The following is a 21,123-nucleotide window of genomic DNA, read 5'->3' as shown; positions in this document are numbered from 1 at the left end:
AGTAGAGGTGAGGAAAGGAAGACAAAGTGCTTACCACAGCAGGAACTGCTTCTCACTAGCACACACCCACAAACACACACACGCTCACACACACACACACACACACACACACACACACACACGCACGCACGCAAAAAAGCTGAAATGTGCTTTAACTTATTCTTTGCATTACTATACGTTTGTCTAACCAATCCTCCATCGTCCACTCGTACATTCAAATGTCATCCTGTATACATTTATCCATTAATAAGACATCAATTTCCAGAGTTTCCAAACTGTATGCACATTTTGCTCTGGCTCAGCCTTGGGGTGAACTGGCTGCCTGTCAATAGTGTTCTTCTTTTTGACCTAGAGCAGGGCTGGAATGGATCAAAGGAATCTGGTCAGAGGCGAGTTTTATAAATCCTGCATTTTCAAGGATTGGAATGAAAGGCTGTGAAAAGGCTGCACTTGAGTTTTTAGGTCCAGTTACAGGTCCTAAGGTTGTCAAATTTCCATTGCACGCTTTTCAATCACACTATGACTGAGCTTACGAGGTATCCTGTAGGAGACACTTTGGCAGACTCTGTGGCTTAGATGCACTTTCTACCCTTCTGTTTGTCATATTAATTTAACAGATCTGACTATGCATTTCAATTAAAGGGGTGGTTCAGAATTTTGGACATAGGACCTCATTTCCAAGTTAGCCAGTGTGTTATTTATCAGTGGAGACAGTTTTCAACACTTTTCATCCAGTCCTTCCAGTTGCAGAGTTCGCTGGTGCTAGGCTAGCGCAAGTCAACAGTATCTGCTAGCCTGCCATTAAAAACAGTCTTAACACTCCATAGTACACCCGAGGCAAATAAATTATAACGGCAGACTATCGATGTAAATGTCTGTTGATAAAATAATGTTAGAAATAAAACTACCCTTGCATCTCAATGATCGCATTACATTTTGAGGGACTAGTTTCTCAGCAGCGGCGGAATTTTACTTAGCGCCGGTTAGTAGTACTGCGCCATAAAGTAAACAGAGATGCGCACTCCAGTCGGGAAACCTAGTAGCTGCTGGCTTGGACATCAAGATACCGGCGGAGACCCTACTCAACTGGCAAACGTGTAGTGATCATTTTAGACCAGACGACTTTGAAAAACCCCGCAATCTAAAGGACCACAAGTCACTGACAATGAATACGGTTCCATCTGTCTTTCCAGATGCACCAACAGCTACTGATGAACAGGTAATAACTTTCGGTAGGCTACTCTAGCTAATAAAGCTAGCCCCTTTCATAACGTTAGCCTAGCTGCTCCTCATGTAAGCTCGGACAGTTTACATGCAAATTGCTAGCCCGTGTGCTTTCATGTACTGGTAACGTTATGTGAGTTATAGCCTGGCAGAGTGGAATTAGTTGGAGCTCCCAGCAGCAGGTAAATAAACTTGCGTGATTGTCATATAAACCGGCTTTCTCAGTAGCCTAGGTAATATCACTCCGCCGCTGCAGTAGCCTATGCTACCAACTATAGGGAACAAAGTATAACTATTGCAATGCGATGCAAGGGTAGTTTTAATTCTAACATTATTCTATCAACAGACATTTACATCGATAGTCTGGCGTTATAATTTATTTGCCTCGGGTGTACTGTGGAGTGTGTAAGACTGCTTTTAACACTAGAACGGCCATGACGGTCATTTTGACCGTTTTGAAATTTATATGTGTAATAACTTTGCTGAATAAAAAAATACAATCCTGCTGCTGCCTGACTTTTCCTAAAATAGTCTGTATTTTAATTTAAAATTGTTTTTATATACATTACACAAAAGGCAAAGAAAATACAGTCACTTTTACCTATTTCGGCCATACACGGTCATATTGACCGCTAGGATTTTCGCGGTATTGTTTTTAATTTTTCGCGCGGTTGAAGATGCATCTTGGTTGCTTAGTAACTACCATAGTCTCTGTCAGAGCAACGTAACTAGCGGTCTCGAGTAACAAGTGTGGGCATCACCGATGGGCCGAAGGCAAAGCCAGAGTCGGTAACGTAGGATACTACGGCGTGGAGGCACTCTGTTCTGAATCAGAAGGCAAACACCGGGCGCTCGCTCTGTGAAAGGCGCGGAACACGTAGATGGCCGGTGGCTGTTTACATGTTCATATAACTTTATACATCCTCGAACTGACTGGAATCATTGCACACATCCTCTCCAAGGAGTGCACCAGCAGTAAAATTGTCCGGAGGAAGTTTATGCAGCAACTGGCAGAGGAGCTGAGAGCGGAGTTTATGGAGGAAAAAAGGGCACACTGGCTAACTCACGGTCCGAGCAGCGCTGCGCACCGCAGCAGACACCAAAACGGAGGCAGTGCCAGGTTAGGTTATAGCTAAATGTTCAAATAAGATACTTATAATTGTTATTTGGCTGTTATGAGTTAAGTTGAATGAATTTCCACACCGTATTTTTCGGGATATGAATGTATGAAATAATTACGGTTTACTATACCATGATATGAATAATTGAAACACGTATTACTACTCAAATGTATAATTAAACTAAATTTACATTTCGGTGTTATTACGTTTTTCTAAAGATATCCTAACACAATACATAATACAATATGCAATTAGGTATTTATCATGAGAGATTATAGAGTTTGGAATCTGGCGGTCAAAATGACCGCTCACGGCAGTTCTAGTAGTTATGGAATTCCGGCACTTCTAGTGTTAATGGCAGGCTAGCAGATACTGTTCACTTGCGCTAGCTTAGCACCAGCGAACTCTGCAACTGGATGGACTGGATAAAAAGTGTTGAAAACTGTCTCCACTGATAAATAACACACTGGCTAACTTGGAAATGAGGTCCTATGTCCAAAATTCTGAACCACCCCTTTAAGGTCATGAAGGTAAACATCTTTGAGGCTGAGGCCATGGTTCTCTACAGGGTGAAAGGGGGACTGCACCACCTGCTACCTGGACAATATGACCACCTGTTTGTTACAACAGCTATATTGGGCCGTGTTGAGCCCTTTGAGTTACAGGTCAATTTTTGTTATGACCATCAAATATGACCTCAGCTTGAGCTTGTGCCTGGAAAAATGACGCTCTGGAGACAAGTAGCTGAAGTGACCTTTATTTTTATGGTTGCTGGCTTCACTCACAGTGACGGAGCTCAATGAAGTAAACTCTGGAGTAAAGATGTAGGCACAAGGCATAAATAACTGGGTATAATAACCGGTCCCAAAACTTATTGGGACACCTACATCAGCTTTAGAGACTTAATTTCTCTCTGCTGGCTTGGAGGCACTGGACAAAAGCATGTATTTTCAATGAATTATGCAGAATTGTACCTTCTTTAACTCCAAATAAATGAAATGCTAAAACACACACACACACACACACACACACACACACACACACACACACACACACACACACACACCGTTATGTGAACACAAAATGAAGTAACCCACCTCAAGAGAACTTATTTCTCAGCTTGTGCCTCTGTAAAAGAGGCACTGTTGTCCCAGAAAGTCTCTCTGAAATGATCCATAGACTCAGACTACATGCATCCTTGACTCTCCCTACTCCCACATTTGATAGAGATGAAGGAAAAGGTCCCTGCACTCAGTTATTGCATACTCTGGCCATCCCTATCCACCCCGCAAGAAGCAGAGTGGTGACATTTTACCTTCAGCCACGGCAGTTGACTTAGAAATGGTGTCAGATGGAATGACATGCCCTCTTGTATGTGCAAGTGTACGTGTGTGAATGCCTGCATCTGTGAGAGAGAAGGGGGTTATTGTCGTGCAAGCTATGCACTACTATTGTGTATGCATATGAGTTTGTGTGTGCTGATTAAAAGCGGTCAGGCCTCAGTAATCAGGCCTTTAGCTGTCCCTGCACTCTGAATGCCAAACACAACAGAGCATGCCCAGAGCAGCCAAGCATGGAGACTGCAATGCTAGACCACACCAACCAACCTTAACGGTCTGCATCTGTGTATACTGTATGTGTCTTTTCCCACTTCTGTTTTTGCCTTTATGCCTTTCTTTGAACATATCAATCTAGATCAAGAACCACTCATATTGAATAGACTAGTTTTCATCTCCCAATGCCAATTTCTAGAAAACACTCTATTGACTGTGTGTGTATGGAATTTTATATACTGCTTTCTCCATTAATTATCAACCAAACACCTTTAAGTCATGTTGCTTGGCCACAGTAAAACTTGAAATAATGCAATTCCTTTGCATTTGAAAAATAAATAGTTATATTAAGAAAAATGAAACTTTCATGAGATTTAGATGATATAATGTGTCCGGATTTTAGAAACATCGGGCAAAATGTGACATTAATATGTTGGCCATATCCAGTGCAAACAAAGAAAATGTACTTGACCACATTTTTATAAAGTATGTTTTTATAAATATAGATTATTGATTTTAAACACTTCTTTATAAATCCATATGAATCTATTATCATATTGCTAAAGTAATTGTGATGGACACTACATTAACTTTTTTTGTATCTTTTTTAGTGTGTTTATATAAGTTACATACATACACCAAATGTACATATTAAAGACATGTACAAAAGAGAGACCTTTCCTTACTATTGTGCCTGTATTTTAAATCTGTTGTTACTTACTTAAATGCCTATTTTTACAGACCCATTGTTCCCCCTCAGATGTCTGTCCCAGAACTGAATGCTCAAGTACATGTAGTTTGTTTTGTTTGGATACTGCTCTGTCTCAATGGTGGAGTTAAAGATAACAGGTATGAAATCAAGACATAGTGTTATTAGTGTTAAGCTGTGTTTATGATATCAATGAGTTGTTGCTGGTACAGGGACAAGCCAGTGCATTTAGCCCCACATTCTTAGTCGCTTAGCATTGGCTTTACCAACACCACCGCTGTGTGTCAACAAGTGTTTGTGATGCCAAAAATCTTTAATGCTACTGCTCTCAAACTAGAGGCCTCTCTCTCTCTCTCTCTGTCTGTCTTTGTCTAAGTCCCTCCTCTTGAAGAAGCTGGAATGAAAGTGTCACTTACACCCAGGACAAAGGATTCAACCTTTAAAGGTTGAGGGATACTGTGGAGATGAGCACTGACCTTTCTTAGAAATTACACACTCACTCAGACATTCTCTCTCTCTTACACACACACACACACACACACACACACACACACACACACACACACACACACACACACACACACACACACACACACACACACACACACACGCACACACACACATAGAAATATGCATGGAAAGTTAGAAGTGGTGTGAAGACAAGCAGAGAAAAATGGCAGACAGCAGTGTCCAACAAGATTACTGTACTCATCATCCACAGAATTCCCACCTCCTCCGATTCATTTCCCTTCATCTCTTCCTGTTCAAATGGATGGCACAAGGCATTTGTCAAGGTGAAGGTAGCACGGCCCACATCAAGGGATACAACCGACCAATTTTTCCATTTCTTCCGCTCTGCTAGTCATTTGCTATTAAGTGTTCAATTTCAGCACCTGGAGGCGATGCCAAAGTGCAAAGCCTCAAGGAATGTTACAGAAATCTCACTGATTAATGCAAAGGCCCTTTGCACTGACTCCTGCATTTCTCACTGGCTTTGTATTGCTATTGGTGCAAACAGCTATATTGATGTGTGGGGGCTGATCCTGGCTTTTCATTCAAGCCTGCATATCAGTCTCTCCACCTGTGATATGATTTTTTTTTTCAATTACCTCAAAATACAGGACAGCAGTCCTATTATGACAAGTAGGCTACAAATCTGTATGATAAAATAACATTCAAAAAGAAGTTATTGGGTGATCTTGAGTTCCCAATCAAGAGGCCTCATGTACACCACTGGTTCTCATGTGTGTGTGTGTGTGTGTGTGTGTGTGTGTGTGTGTGTGTGTGTGTGTGTGTGTGTGTGTGTGTGTGTGTGTGTGCGTCGATGTTTGTGTGTGGACGGGTTGGGGATGACAGCTCAGATCCAGGGGTAATTGAGGTGTGTGGTATTGATGAGACCCCAACTCTAATGAGCTTTAGCCAATTAATCCATTGATTTACATGTAAATGGATCCTGAAAGGTTACTGTCTGTGGCTGCCATCTGCATGTACTTACCATGCTAATGCCGTACTGAGTGACACTCTCAACACACATGCAGAAATGTAGGGGTTAAGAGATGGAAAGTGTGGGAGAGAGAGAGACATGACTGCTTGATCGTTGATAAAATGCTTTGCATCTTATTATCAGCTAAATAAGGTGTTAATTACAGTGTCATATATTACCACAGGAGTGCACACCTTTTAATTATGAAGCAAACATCTTTCATCTAGTGTGTCAATCTTCGCCTGCCCCTCTGCACTTCAGTGTATCATTAATTTTTTTACTTATTTTGGAGACACATTTCAGCGTCATACAACTCTGATATTATGACAGATAATGCTCTCTTTTTTGCTCTTGTATCTTCTCCTTGAGAACAAGTATGGGAAACAGCAAATTCTAGGAGGCCAAATAGGTAAATGTTCATGAATTATTTTGTACATGTATTTGTCTGCCAGCATTATGCCTTAGAAGCTAACATTGTTGATGAAATTTCTAGCGCACATGCCTTGAGTTAAGGAACATTTACATATTTGGGATATGTGAGACAGACTTTTGTCAGTTTTCACACATAAAACCAACTAGGCCCACAAACTACTTTAAAACTTTTAGTTTTGAGGAAGTGAGGAACTGATAGGAATGATGGGTTTGGCTCTTACAGAGTTGTTCAGTGTAGTACTCTTTTTTTAAATTCCATATTCATTTTAAGCTCTCCATGACAATGTAAGGAAGCCGAAGCGAAGAATGGCTCATTCTGGTTTGCAAAAAATTGGCCCTGTACAGTCTTTCACTTAAAACAATGCAGTAATGCAGAGCTCTGCTATCAACCAACTAACTGACTGGAGTTCAGTGTTAATTACCAGTGTGCTCAGCTTAACTGAGATACTCAGTAAATTGTCCCCAGGTGGGGAAAGAATAGGCTATCTTCATTTCACATATAGCTGCAGTTGAGCTAATTATGGTGGCGTGCATGCGTTTTTGTGTGCGTGTGTGTGTGTGTGTGTGTGTGTGTGTGTGTGTGTGTGTGCATGCGTGCGTGTGTGTGTGTGTGTGTGTGTGTGTGTGTGTGTGTGTGTGCGTGGGAAGGGTTTTTTTTCTACAAATATACAGTATGTGGTACTTAACATGAGCTCATTGTTCCAGCTTGCATATAGTATGTTTGTCTGTGTATGTCTGTGTGTACGTCATGCGTATCTGTGTGCGTGTGAATATGGTGCATCAAAGAGCTTTGCTAGCTTTGTGTACTTTGTATGTGTGTGTCTGTTTGTACATTAAAGCAAGGCGAGACAAGAATTGGCATATGCTAAAACATGCAACTTCCAAAGCCAACAGTTCTGTTAAGTGAGATGTGCTGTGTTATAATGATGCCATCTATCACTCCCTTAATCTTTCCATTCCTTTATCCCCAAACTCCTCCATCACCGTCTCTGTGGCCTCATTAATTTTGCCTGGACTATTTATGGGCCTACAGTATAAAAACAATAAGGAAAGAAAAGAAGGCTTTCACTGGCACGGCCGATGCTTCCAGTACATGGGAAAGATGAGAAAGCCTGTTGAGTTAGATGGAGCATACCACATCACTTTCAGTTAATTGCACTTGATTCTTAACATCTGGTGAGATGTTTTCATATATGAAGTATGTTTTTTGACGTAGGTAGTCCGTCCGATATTTCAGAACATGAGTATAAACTAAGCCTATCCATGCGGACTGACTTTTAAAGGAATTAGACGGACCAAATTGTGTCTGTATACCCACATGCAATGCAATGATTTAAGATTAGAATGTATTGATATAGAAATATAATAGTATAATGAGCTAATATGAAAGCATCATAAATGGCTTGTTGTAAAAGTTATGGATTTAAATGATAGATTCTTGTCTTTTTGGTTTTTGTGGTCATTTTCAACCGGAAAGCCCTTTTACAAAAATAATCCAGGTAAAATACCCCAGAGATTAGAGCTGAAACTTTATATGATGTCTGCCTACCTTCAAAGCCTTCTGACAGTCCAGCAGTATATTAAATAATTGATAATTGTATGGCCAAATTCAAAATATGGGTCTAACAATCAAAAATTGTTAAATGGTTAAAAGGAATGTAGTTTAACCTTTTTTTCCATTAAAATATCCATGTATCTTTGTCTCAATGGCTGATAATAAGGAGTGTCAGGAAAGCTTGATGGAATGAATGATGAAAGGTGCTGAGGTCTTCGGATCCTAAATTGCTTGTATCACAGCTACACGGTATGTGTGTGGCAAAATATAATTTTTTGTTCATTTCCATGTCCTTACCTTAAAAGTTGACATCTCAATTTGTGTCAGCTGTCTCATCAAACGCGATCACACTAGATGTGTGTTTTCACCTCATGTTTTATCCACCCAGCATGTGACAACTAGTTATTATCTTTGATCAAATATATCAGCACGGCCACTCATGACCTGGCTGTGAGTGACAACACAGCTAATGTTCTCCGTAACCTGTTGCCTATTGAACTGTCCTTCCTACACTCTGTCCTACAGAGGGTTTGAGGCTCAAGGACTTTAGACCGCAGGACTCTTCCCAGCCGGTGAGCTATAATAACCTGTGGTTGTTGTCAATGAAGAGTATGTAACAGACACTATCGACTAGTCTATATGGGGTTGTAACATGCTCCTGTTGGCTCCTTTGAGGCTTAAAACAGGGGGCTACATGAGGCTGCACAGAGCTCAATTGGAGGCCACCTACAAATACTGTTGCCAAATGCAATTGAACTCTATGTTTGAGCAGAATGAGGGAAATCAGATAAAGAGTATGATATAAACAAGTTTTTTTGTAGAGGCATTGTGTAAAAGCGTCAAAGCATTTTAGCTGCCAGTATGCATTTGAGTATTCAACTGTTGCAATTTATTTTTAAATTGTTGTAATTTTCAAGGAAGAACCAAGATCATCATCATAACAAAAAGAAAAAGTTTTATACAATGTATATCAAATAATTCAGACATTTCAAAAGAGAGCAAGGTCAAGTGTGCACTTACATGCTTGATGGGTTTGCCAGATTCTGTAAAGATGGTGAGCTCTGTGCAGCTTTCAAATGTTTGCATACAAAGATGTAATCATGCCACGTTCTGGATCTGCCAGCAATGAGAACCCTTCACCAGGTTTTTTTTTTAATGATGGACTGCTCTGCATGGGTGTTATTGGGGAGAGTGGGGGTTATCACCATGCTGCAGAGTGAAATACCATGTGTGCGCCCAGCAGGAGAACATTCCTTCTGGCCCCATGATTTCCTCAGGTCATTCATGCAGTCCTCATCCCCACTGTAATGGCATTGTCCTGGGGCTCAGCCGCCCCGCGAGGCCCCCCACGCTTCAGCCTTTAGCCTCACTGACAGCACTGCCCTTCAGCTGCCTGTCAACCATTCCGAGCCTTGGGTTGTTGATGGGAGAGTGGGAGGGGTCAAGAGGCTGGGGCTAACTCTACATTCAGGCTATTTGAAAACGATGGCGAAAATGCTTTATTTATACTGTAAATATTACCTTTATCAGCGTCTGATGAAAGTGAATTCCTCATACTGTATATGAAGTGTGCGGTGTTCATTAATTGTGCATTATTTCCAATAGTTATAGCTTAAGGTGACAATTTTAACCTGGTGACAGAGAAAAGACACACTCAGTTGCATTCAACCAGGAAATGGTTGAAAATTATTGACTGTTGTGTTCAACAGGATCTTGACTTTTGAGTGCTAGTATGCTTTTCACACCTGGAGAGCAGAGAGCACGTTTTAGCATTCACAGCGCCTTGCACTTAGAGTCACAGTATATTTCCGTTTCAGCTTTCCGTGGAATTTCTATAGTAACGTGACAGTCACATAAGAAAACAACCCCTTCTTCTAGCATTTGCGGACATTTGAGGACATTGTCTGTTGTCACTTTATTTTGTTATACATAAAGATACATGGATGAGGATGTGCGAGCCAAGCAGAGGAAAACGGTAGCCTGTGCCTTGTAGAGAGTGACTCTGCTGCATTCACAAAGTGAATGTATGGGCTGAAAGCAGAGGAGGAGGGATGGCATCTGCCACTACTTATGAATTCAACAAAGAGTATGCATCTTTTCTCAAAGCTTCTCGCTTTCCTTTTTCCTCTTTCTCTCTGCATTCTGTGTGTGTAAATGGGACTGTTCATCATTATTCAAGGATGGAGCTGATTAAAGGTGATTAAGCCCTGCCCATCCATCACTCTCGCCTTTCAGCCTGGCACTGGCCCCAGTATTAAGGGGGGGACACCAGTGTGTGTGTGTGTGTGTGTGTGTGTGTGTGTGTGTGTGTGTGTGTGTCTGTGTGTGTTTGTGTCTCTGTGTGTAAGAGAAATTGTCCATCCAATTTTGTGTTTTTTTTCCAAATATTCGCCATTACACTATTTGCAAATAATTTCTCAAATAGAAAGAAACAATATACTCAGCTCCTTAATAATGCTCCGCAATACTAAAACAAATACACAAGCGCATTCAAATTGTGGTTCGAACTTAAATGGGCCGTGGCAGTCCATTCTTTACAGGACTCTTTGGCAACCCTATGATGAATGTCCACCTACTCCTTGATTAATGGCGGCAGTGAGAGCCTTTCTTGCTCTCGCCATTCCTCATAACATTAACCCACGGTAACGCTAACCAATGATGCCAGAACGAAAGGATAATTCTCATGAACAAGAGTTAATTGATTGGTTTTGCTGGTGACCTATTCTTGTTGAAAGTTAGCCACATAGACTGTTAGCTTTTGAATGAACAGTATAGACTGTGGGAAGAGAAGAGTTTGAGAAAAATGTTCTAATAAAAGGCAATTTATTTTACATAATGCAGTCGCAATATGATTTATAAAGGGTTTCAGCCCAATGTGACTCTTCCTGGGGCGGATAAACTTTCTGATTTAGACCATCATGGGACACTATAACTCTGCAGCTTTTTAAGATGGGGTGAGGCAGGTTTAATTGCAGGTTTTACAGAGTGTTGAGTTAAGTTTCACTAGCTGTGGTCAGGGAGGAAGCTGTGGATATCACAGACTGGCCCATATCTGATTTCTATTAAAAAGGCCAATATCATCTTGACAATGTGAGTCAGCTTGGGTTTCTGCTGGCCAACGAAGTGCTTCTTTGATTGATAGTCAGATGTGTGTGTGCATGAATGTGTGTTATTGTTGTGTTATATGTTGACGTATCAAAGAGGCACTCTGTATTGTATTGTGCTGTTTTAGTCCTCAAGAAATAAAAGCTCTATCAGTATGACCAACTCCATACACACACATATCCTACTTTACAAGATCCAAGAATGGTAATAATAGAACATGGAAATGTGCGAGGCAAACAGTTCTCAATGCTTGTGCTAGAGTGTATCACTTTGGGCACAGTAAGGGTGGGTTTGTGTGTGTTTGTTAGCTAAAAAGACTGAGCATACTTTATTTGCACACAACAGCAACTTTGGTGAAACCTGTAAGCATTGCTTTGGGAGGATGACGACTAGAATTTGGTGATTTAACTTTTGTTTCCCACTGTGATGAGCTGGAGCTCCACAGACTCCCACTAACCTTAGCTCTGCAGGGTGTCACACAGGAAATACACTTCTGCTGAACCTGCACTTTTCCAAGTGTCTCTTCCCCACCACCAAACACCCACTGCACTGCACCCTGAGGGCACAAACTCACAGAAATGAAAGTTAATAAAGTCATGACTTAGTCAATCCCAAGCAAAGATAATACATGAATGTGATACTCTGGGGATTTTTATTGCATTTGTTTTTTGACATTCTGATGTCAAAACTAAAGCAAATTCTTTTCATCAATTTGTATCATACATTTGTATTATTATCTCATAGGTACATTGTTACATATTTTTGTGTTATATTTTCCTACTCCTTTCTGTAAGGATATACAAATCTAATAATAATTGTGTTCCTAATCCAACATATAATTATAAAGATAAAATACAAAACATGTCCACTCTGTAACACTACACTGGTGAATTGATGCACAGCTCCCATGGAGCTTGGATCCTGCCAATTGCTGCGATTATATTCCAACTATACATTTACATTGTAGCTTTTCTTTATCTATAAGTCTTTCTCCAGAGTGTCTCTTATCAGAAATAGTCTTCCTATATTTAATCTTTGTAGTTATTTTCGTTATCTCTAATTGGCCTCTTGTGCGTTGTTTAACAAAGCTCTAATGGATCTCCACAGCATCCTTGGTTGTGTATGTGTGATTTGTGTGCAAGTGTGTGAGTGTGTGTGAGTGTGTGTGTGTGTGTGTGTGTGTGTGTGTGTGTGTGTGTGTGTGTGTGTGTGTGTTTGTGTGTGTGTGTGCTAAGATTAGTACAGAAAGTTTGTTTTGAATGGACCCATGTGAATACTATCCATGCTTGTGTCATCAGTGATAAACACAGAAATGTTGTTTACACACTGCGCGGGATTCTGTGCCTGTGGTTGTACACAGTATACTGTAGTGTATGTGTACACGTGTGTTTAACTTGATAGGGCAGGTGTGCATTCATATGACGATACGGATGATATGTAACATACAACAACACACGCTCAGTGTAAAACGCAAATTACTTCTGATATAAAACATACCACTGAAGAGAAATTAATGATACTCATTAGCACTTTTACTTCACTAGCAATGTTAATTAGGTGTTTGCACCCTTGCATATATGTGTAATTGTATGTATAGAATATGCTGCAGCAGCTGAGGATGATGGGAGAGAGAGAGAGAGGAGGAGCAAGAAGAGAGTTGGGGAGGGGGTAAGGCGAGAGTCTTGATGTGTACTTGGATTGTGCCAGGATGTCTGACTCTGTCTGTAGTTCACCTGCGCTGGTCTGTCACTCACACACACACACATTCACACTGGCAGAAATGGGTGCGCACATGCATGCAGTAACACAACACAATACCAAGGGCATAGCATGTATACATACATTTTCTCTTTCTCTTTGTCTAGCTCTCTCTCTCTGTGTCACACAAACACACATGCATAACATACACCTAAATCACAAGTTGCTGATTTATAGAGAGGTTTATCTTTTTCTCTGTGACCCAGTAACCGCTACCCCTGGGTCTCTCTCTTTCCCCCCCCTCTCTCCCTCTCTCTCAGCAGTAACACATGGCGGGACACCCTGTGGTGAGGTGTGTCAGTTGAGGAGTGATTTAGCGCTGCTCTGCCCCAACCACTGCTGAGACACCTGCCCCAGGAATCCTGCTGCACACACACACACACACACACACACACACACACACACACACACACACACACACACACACACACACACACACACACACACACACACACACACATTTCTATGGATACACACAGATGCATGCATTTGTACATGTGCAGGAGACACACGTTCACATAGTAGTTCAGCACTACCATAACCTCCTAATACACTGATACTCCCCATTGCCTGAGAAGACCCCATTTAGCTATTTCCGCAAAGCTGTGCATACCAGCTCTTAGTGGATCATGAACTAAGAAGTTCAGTTATGAATTCCTGAATTATCTCTACCCACTTAATCCTTTCCAGAGAGACCCACTGCATACTAGGACTGGACAGTGTCCCAACATGCATTGGGTTCAAGGGAGAGAAACACCCCTGAGCGTTCACCATTACCAACACCACATGATCACATTCTCACTACAATCCAACCAAAACACAGAACTCATATTATTAGCTATTATAGACCCGATATAGGCACAGCATTGTAGCCAAAGCAAATCCCAGAACTTTGGAACAGAGAGTTATTCCATAGACCATCAATTACTGTAAAAAAGCTTATTTCAGCTATCTGTGTAGCAAAGACTTTACAACAGGGCAGACTGAGTTGAGGATGTGTTTTTTAATTTATTTTAAGATTGAGCCACCATGACAACTTCTTAAAGAAAGTGGAAAGGTCTTACTACTGTAGGAAAACAGCACAATCTATCTCCCTAAAAGGTACATGACTACAGTATTCAACATATTTTTTAAAAAAGCATTTATAGTCTTTTTTTGTTATGCAGCTAAATAAAGTCAAATCCATGGTAAGATGCTTAAATTATTTTCATTCAGCAGATGTGCTTTTCCATGACAACAGAATAAAACAACTAGTGGCTGCTGTTCCAGGTAACAAGTCTAAACAGTGTAACAAATAATTATTCACAAATGTTCATTTAGATGAGGTTCTTGGTTTAGGGATGTGGTTTGTGGTTATTTGGTTGCTTGATTTTTTATGAATGATAATAATTTCAATGATAAGAAAAAAAAACTACAAGCTAAAATTTGAACAAACCTACACACATCCATGTCTGTGACTTCCGGTATCTTGCTATTGTTTCAAATTCTTCTCTTTGCTCTCATCAAAGAATGCCACAGGTTAGGAGCGTCACCAGGGAACATAGCAAGGCATCAAATGAGATAGGGCTAATTTGAATGCTCATCACTGCAAGTGGAAGCGGCTGTGACATTGGCATGAAGCTGTGAATGTGATTATTATTTTGTTATACGAAACCTTGATCAAATTGCCTCTCATTTTATCCCCTGCGGCATGCAGGAGAATCCTATTAGCCACCTCGGGCATGGGCTACACAGAGGAATTCTTAGACCTTAACAAATATATTCTGACCTTCCCGCTTCTGTCACAGATTTATAGGGGATGCTCATTTTCAAGGTGAGAACTAATGAGATACATGTGAAATATTTGCTTTGGTGTGATGTAATGAGATAATGTAAGGTGTGCTATTTGGAATATGGTATATGGTTGTGAAATGGTCTTAGATTCATATTTTGAGAAGTACTTTTAGCTGAAGAACCAGTTTTATTTTCTGTGATATTTTATTCCACCTGTGGCCCTTCTGATCACTGCTGCTTACAATAGGGTTTTCTATTGAAATTCAAATCCTGTCCTAACACACATGTTTTCATTACAAGCTTTTAAAATCTAAGAAATGCACATTTAGAAAGCATGAAATGAAAAAAAAGGCTTTATGAAGAGTTAAGGATCAGTTTTAGCTTCAGCGGAACAGTGGAAACTAAAAGTGGATAAAATTGTTATGGATCATGTCCATGTTTTTACGATAGTTTATGTTGTCTCCCGTAGCAACAGATGCAAACCAGATGTTTGAATTTCAGACTGCAGAGCACCAGTTTTGCAGGGAAAATCAACAATAAGATGTGTTGATCAGATGTGAATTAGGGACAGCACAGAGAGAGCAAGAGGGAAAACATGAGACTGGGAAAAATACTTATATTTAATTATGAAATTGTGTCCTGCTATATAGTCCCCTAACAATGATGCTTGGTGAGGACTAGACTAGTGAGGACTAGTTTTCAGTTTGTCCCAGCAGTGTGGGTAGTACAGATCCCAGTGAGAGTAACACAATGGGCAGTATGAAAGCCAGAATGTCATGTTGTCTGAAGTGAGAGGAGCCTAGGGGCTCTTTAACATATGGCAGCAGCCACGTACTGAGGCTCGTGTGTTGTTGTCTGTGAGCATATGCATATACGTGTGTGTGTGTGTGTGTGTGTGTGTGTGTGTGTGTGTGTGTGTGTGTGTCCTTCAGCCGTCCTCAGGTGTTTCAGCAGTGAAAATGGTCTTCCCCAGTGGGCTTTACTACAGTTCTTCACCTAGAAATCAGCAGGCAGTGTAGCTTCTCCCGGACTGTCAGCAACCATATGGACACCTATCTGAATTATATTAGACACTAGAGGGACCTCGAACTGGAGTTAGAACACAGACGTCTTATTCAAAGAGATGGAATTGATGAGGTCATTCCAAAAAATAGAAAATAAAGATTCACTGCATTCACTTACATGCAATATCTTTAAAATTGAATTGAAAAAATGCAGAAATATATGAATATAATAGTGAAAAAAGCTTCTGAAATAGCATACACATTAGATCATCACTAAAACTCAAATGTGGCTTTATGATAATTCCAGTCCAAGAGACTACAATTGTAGTATTTAATTTAAATTAAAATCTGTATGTATTAAGCCATATTTATTAATATCGAAGGGTTGAGGATAGTGTAGTTGTTTGCGTTTGTGTGCTATCTTGCTTCAATGTGATAATGAAAATGCCTTACGTCAATTTCTTCGTTAAGTCTTGCCGACTGAGCACATTGAGTGAAGTGGGTCACCATTATTGTGTGTGTGTGTGTGTGTGTGTGTGTGTGTGTGTGTGTCCAGCAGCATTGTAGATGGCCTATTTTCTCTTAAAGTAGAGAGCGTGTCCTCTCTGCAACTGGTCAATAAAACTGTCCTGGGGCACAAAAAGAGGACCTGGCACACACACGCACACACACACACACACACACACACACACACACACACATACACACTAGACACATATTTACTTGTTATTGAAAGATGCAAATGGAATTGGAATAACTACCTAGAGCTCTTCTACTTGTTTTATACTGTTCTCCTCCCATTTTTCCTCTCTCCCTCTTTCCTCACCCTCTCCTTCTTACCCTATACCTTTTCACTCCATTTTTCCCATCCATCCATCTATCCATTCATCATAGCTATTCATCTATGAATCTGTCCATGATTTACGTATGTTATGGGACATGTAACAGAATGCACTTTGATGGATATGTATATACAGTATAATAATGTTACTTTAGAATTTAATTTCAGTAACAATAGTTGTATAAATCCCTTAGATGCCAATTGAAAGTCAAGCAAAGGATGCAAAGGATTCCACATCAACTTTCCCATATCAGCATGAAAATGGTGACATGGTTGCCACCGGTTACTATTGTCAGTGTCACACATGGGATTATGGTACAATGGTCTGTTAGACTCTAAATCTCCAAGATGATGACAGCTAGTGTGTTTATGTGTTTGGTGTTACATGGCTGGTTATCAGTTGCATTCAAAGCAGCACAATAGTTCTGTAAAGGATGAGTGGAGGCAAATAAGGCCGGTTAGGTTGTGCAGTGTGTTTCCAAGGAGTGTAACAGTGGAATGTGTGTGTCTCCATCTCCCCATCTATTACACACACACACACACACACACACACACACAAACACACACACACACACACACACAGTTTGAAGTAACAAAGTGATCAATATGCAACTTGAACAGATATGTAATAATGACAGGTAATTTTGTGATAAAGTCTCCCCACATCCGTTAGTGGAATTAACATCACTTCAGTGTGGTGTGTGTGTGTGTGTGTGTGTGTGTGTGTGTGTGTGTGTGTGTGTGTGTGTGTGTGTGTGTGTTTGGAGAGTGTGTTTGTGCTGGTTTGTCCTGGATTTTCTTACTGACCTGGCTGATCTCTGGAGTGTGGAGGGTGTAGGAAACAGTTATTGCAACTTTGATGGATACAGCAGGGAGTTGATCCATGCCTCTCTGTGTGTGGGGGGTTTGTACAGTGCTTACCCTGTTTTGCCCCAGTTTATTGTCCTTCACGTAACAGCAGCTTTGCACACACACACACACACACACACACACACACACACACACACACACACACACACACACACACACACACACACACACACACACACACACACACAATTTTAATAAAATTGCTTTTTCTTTCTCATGCTAAATTTATTTAGTTTTAAGGAAGGGTACGAAGGAAGTACTTTTTAAAGTGACGTCCATTGAGCTAATTATTATAAATAATGTAAAAACATGTTATTTTACATGATTTTAGATGAATGGTATTATCATAAATCATAAAACTTTGACGCACAAAAACCACACACACACACACACACACACACACACACACACACACACACACACACGCAGTATTTGGTCTGTTAGAATGATAATGTGCTTGTGTGGCTTGGAGTGTTTTTACTTACAAGCATGTGTTTCCTTTCTGCTTTCCTGTCTGCTACAATTCATGTAATGTAGACCTTCCTCACCTTGTACTTCTTCCTCCTCTACCACCTCTATTTCACCTCCTCACATCCTCCTCCTCCTCTACATCCCTTCATGATCCTCTACTTACTTTCTTCCTCCTCTTATCCTGCTCATCAGGCTGCTTTATTATGCAAATCACTGTTGGATCAGATCACTTAATTAGGCTTTACCGTGCCAGTTTGCACATGCGCTCACACGCACACGCACACACACACTAAAAGACACATAACTTTCTTTCACGCAGACATAAACTGCTGGTGGCTGTGTGGTATAATGATTAGTATTCTGGACTCACACATACACACACACACACACACACACACACAATGCATTTAGGCAGCAGAAGAGTCTCTTTGAGTGTGTATAGATAAACAGACTTGAATAGCAGGGTCTCTCCAGGCCATTAGCCTGCAGTTAGCATCACAAACTCTATTCTGGCCCTCCACTGCAGCTGATGAAGCCAACTGCTTCATTTCTATGGCTGCTGAAAATGCACCTTATGAGGTCATGGCAATGGTATAACTGAACTTTAGGGTCAGAAATTGATCTGATGGACCATTTTTAGATGCTCTCAACACAGATGAGTCCTGTTGCATGTGTTCCCATCACAGAAGCTGGTGAATTGCTAGTTTTACAGAGAAATTTGAAATAAGATTGATTTGAAATAAAACAGGGAGCTGTAATCGTCCGGAAACATAGGATCGGTATTACAATATTGTTACAATTTTAGCCATGTCATTAGATTTGGCTTTCTTGGATAGAAACGACAATAAACATTTTCCAGTTTTGTATTTACTGAAAGTGTGCAAGGAATTTAATAGTTATTACATTTTCATGTGTCAATGATGAGCTCATTCTGTGAAACAGTGCAAAATTTCTCTGAGATTACGAAAAAAAATGTCCCTTCATCATATACACTCGATTTACGGAGCGTGCCCATTTCATAATATTCCAGCTCGGACTGATGGATTTGAACAGTTACTGCGAATTGTACAGACATACTGATCTCTAACAAATCAACAAATAAACCGCTAAATACTGCTAATGTTGCTGCTATATCCCACCTGATCATTCCCCTAACTCATGCTGTGCCAGCAAAGGACTGCACAATGTAAAATGATCATCAATTACGACCTTAAGAGCTGAGAGCCCATTACAGGCATTTTGTTATATTCTGATTAGCTTTGGCAGCTCTCATCAGAATTACTTAAAAGGTTTAGTTTGGACAGTTACTGTGTCCTCTACTTGATGGATACTGGCTTTGGAAACCTTGCAGATGTACAGAATCACTTTTTTGCTCACACTGGCAAGCAACAGCACATTGATTCACCATACTGACATATGAATAAACTGCAATATGTTCCCAATGTGATTATTATGGCAAATGACACAATAATTGAACATAAGAGAGATGGAATGCTGAGCAATTTACCCCAAGATACAACCTATCAATTTTGATGATTGCTTTCATTTATATTTCTGACAAAAAAGAGTTCATTTTATTGGGTTACGGACAAATTGATTGTAATTCAGCATAATACATGGCTTTGTCACTTTGTCTGTAAGAGAGAACTGGAGCTTTCAGTCTATTGTTTTTCTGTGATATATGTGCTTGTTATTAAAGCTAGCTCATGGTTAAAGTGCTCATTATATGCTTTTTGGCTTTTTCCCTTTCCTTTATTGTGTTATATATCTTTTTTGTGCACGTTATAGGTTTACAAAGTGAAAAAGCCCAAAGTCCACCCCAAAGGGACTTACCATCTCCAACAGAAAACACTGTTCACAAAATGCTCCAAACAGCTCTATTGTAGTCCAGCCTTTACTTCCGTGACGAACGTGCGTCACCTTGTAACACACGTTATAATGCTCACCTAGCTGCTAGCATGGCACGCCCTCATAATCTGCTTCTGACTGGGTAGTAGTCCTTACCTAGCTACTGCGCATGTGCGACTCCCAACAAAGATGGAGCAGAAGTGAGATGCCTCACTCTGTAGCTAAAACAGAGAGCTCAACACACAGGGGGAAAAGAGGAGCTGCAGCAATGTACAGTACAACAAATATATGGTGGTTTTTGAAAATTAAACCATGTAAACCTATTCTGATATAACCTCTAAATACAATTATGAACCTGAAAATGAGCATAATATGAGCACTTTAAGTATTCCAGGATTTAGAAAGGTAATGCAGATTACAATATTTATGTATTGTAGCTGCCAAATTTCTTTGAAAATTTGAAAATATGCCATAAATCCTTGATACGGCATTCAACACTTAAACTCTCCACTGATGTAACGGTGAATGTAATATAGTCATCATAACTGCATTGTTGAAAATGTAGCTCTATGCTTGCATTTTTATGTACAGGTACTTTCTCATTTGTCAAAAATGTGCCTGTTTCATGATGCATTATTTTTAAACAATGACACAATTGTCAGGCAGTGAACATTCCCCACCAAAATATACCATGGTTTCATAAAAATACTTTGACCTTTTCCAGATTTCTGTAGCTTGTTACTGGTTGGCCCAAAGGGGGATTTCATGGCAGGGGGTGAGATGTTTACTGTTGCCATGTTTCCAGTAACATTACAAATGGCTCCGGATAAGACCACGAGCCAAATGCCTAAGCTGTCAAAGTAAATAACTTTTCCATTTCAAAGAGAGCTATTCTAATTAAGGAACGAAGGATGGAGCAAAAGAAAGAGAAGGGAAAAGCCACAGAAAAGAACTGGAGGAGGGTGGGCAGGATGAAGGGGAGGTGGAGACGGAGGAAGATAGAAAGGGAGGAGAGAGGGAGTAAAAGTCATTGGGGTCTTGTTGGATTGAAAAAGAAAAGAGGCGGAGGTGGTATGGAAACAGGGAATCAATTGTTGGGGTTTGCTTCGGCTGCAGCTAGACGAAACCTTGAAGTATGCGAGAGAGAGAAAGAGCGAGAGATGGAGAGCAAAGCCTCGGGTTAGGCTGACACAAAGACAGGAGTCAAGGGAAGACTTTCCCACTTTCCCCGTGTGACACCAATCAATTAACTAGTAACCAGTGAGGACAAGAGGACACAATTCATGTGAGAAGTAACATGTTGGGTGTAATCTTTGGTCACATGATGGTTACGGTATATTCTATTAAAGGCTTATCAATGTTTCTAATGAGGTTAT

The 21,123-nt window shown here is 40.4% G+C and overlaps 1 protein-coding gene across 8 annotated transcripts in view; it reads left to right on the top strand.

Moving 5' to 3' along the window:
* The window catches only part of epha3 (eph receptor A3), a 102,251-nt gene that overhangs the window by 30,814 nt on the left and 50,314 nt on the right, over positions 1-21,123 (top strand). The gene's annotated exons all lie outside the window — the stretch shown is intronic.

This window comes from Sander lucioperca, chromosome 8 (genome assembly GCF_008315115.2).
Source record: "Sander lucioperca isolate FBNREF2018 chromosome 8, SLUC_FBN_1.2, whole genome shotgun sequence".
Classification (NCBI taxonomy): domain Eukaryota; kingdom Metazoa; phylum Chordata; class Actinopteri; order Perciformes; family Percidae; genus Sander; species Sander lucioperca.
Note: the sequence above shows the minus strand (reverse complement) of the source record. Positions and strands in the feature narration are given on the sequence as shown.